A 1106-nucleotide genomic window follows, 5' to 3' on the forward strand; every position below is an offset into this window, starting at 1 on the left:
GACAGATATGCAGCTCCAGGGCAGGAACATTTGCGGGAAATGGCGCCCTGGGGCTGGGGAAGGGGCTTCAGGTCTAAGCCTTATCCCCCTGCTGGCAAAACCACTGGGTACTGTGGGCTACTGAAAATGGTTAAGAGAGAAAACCTGACCTGAACCCATGCCCTGGTGATCTAGTGGGATCGCCTGTACTGCCACAGTGTCCACCGCCAGCACGCGCGGCCCGCCTCCCACTGACCGCGCCGGATCGTGATAAAGACCGGGTCCCGCAAGCGGGTCCCACTCACCACCTCCCGAAGCGCAGCCACGCGATCCCAGAGAGCCCCCGTCGTGTGTGCCTGACGTGAAGAAAACCGGAGCCTCCTGTTGTAGTTACCCGGCAACCAGGGCTCGGGAGTGTACAGCGCCGCTGGGGAGAGCAGGAGCTGCAGCAGTGAATGTCTTCTGACATTTACCACCGCTGCTGCCCTTGAAGTCTTCACTTTTTCTTCATAAAAAGCTTTTCTTAGGGCTGCCTGGAGCAGCCCCTCTGTTATGTGCCTGCTTACTGCTGCACCAACTACAAAACTGAGCTCCTGTGCAGGGAGGCGGGGTTATAGAGGAGGCGGTGCTGTGCATTCTGGGAACAGTCAAAGCTTTGAGCCTGTTGGTGCCTCGGATCAAGATCCTACTCTACACCCCAATGTCTATCCTTGTGGAGCCCAGTGTACCCCGCAGCAGAAAAATTGTTATGTTGAATGGAATGTTCTTTTAAAGTATCACTAATTAAAATTAACTTATTAAAAAATATATAATAAGATGACATATTATATATATAGAGAGAGAGAGAGAGAAATATACATACTAGCTGTTCTACCCGTTCTTTGCGCTGGAGTTTCCCTACCACTGCCACTCAACGCGCAGCATGCGCAAGGTGAGTGGAGATAGCATCATTGACACACTGCTCTCCACACCGCTCTGCAGCCGACACTACCTGAGCAGCCACCTACGCGCTGTCCTAAAAACATTGACTGCCATGCTGAAAACATGTACGCACATGAATAAAAATGAGTTTTGTACTTAAACCTATAATAATTTGAAAAGTCAAGTGTACTTGTGAGCAGCTGAGG

The sequence above is a fragment of the Pseudophryne corroboree genome, chromosome 2 (genome assembly GCF_028390025.1).
Source record: "Pseudophryne corroboree isolate aPseCor3 chromosome 2, aPseCor3.hap2, whole genome shotgun sequence".
Taxonomy (NCBI): Eukaryota; Metazoa; Chordata; class Amphibia; order Anura; family Myobatrachidae; genus Pseudophryne; species Pseudophryne corroboree.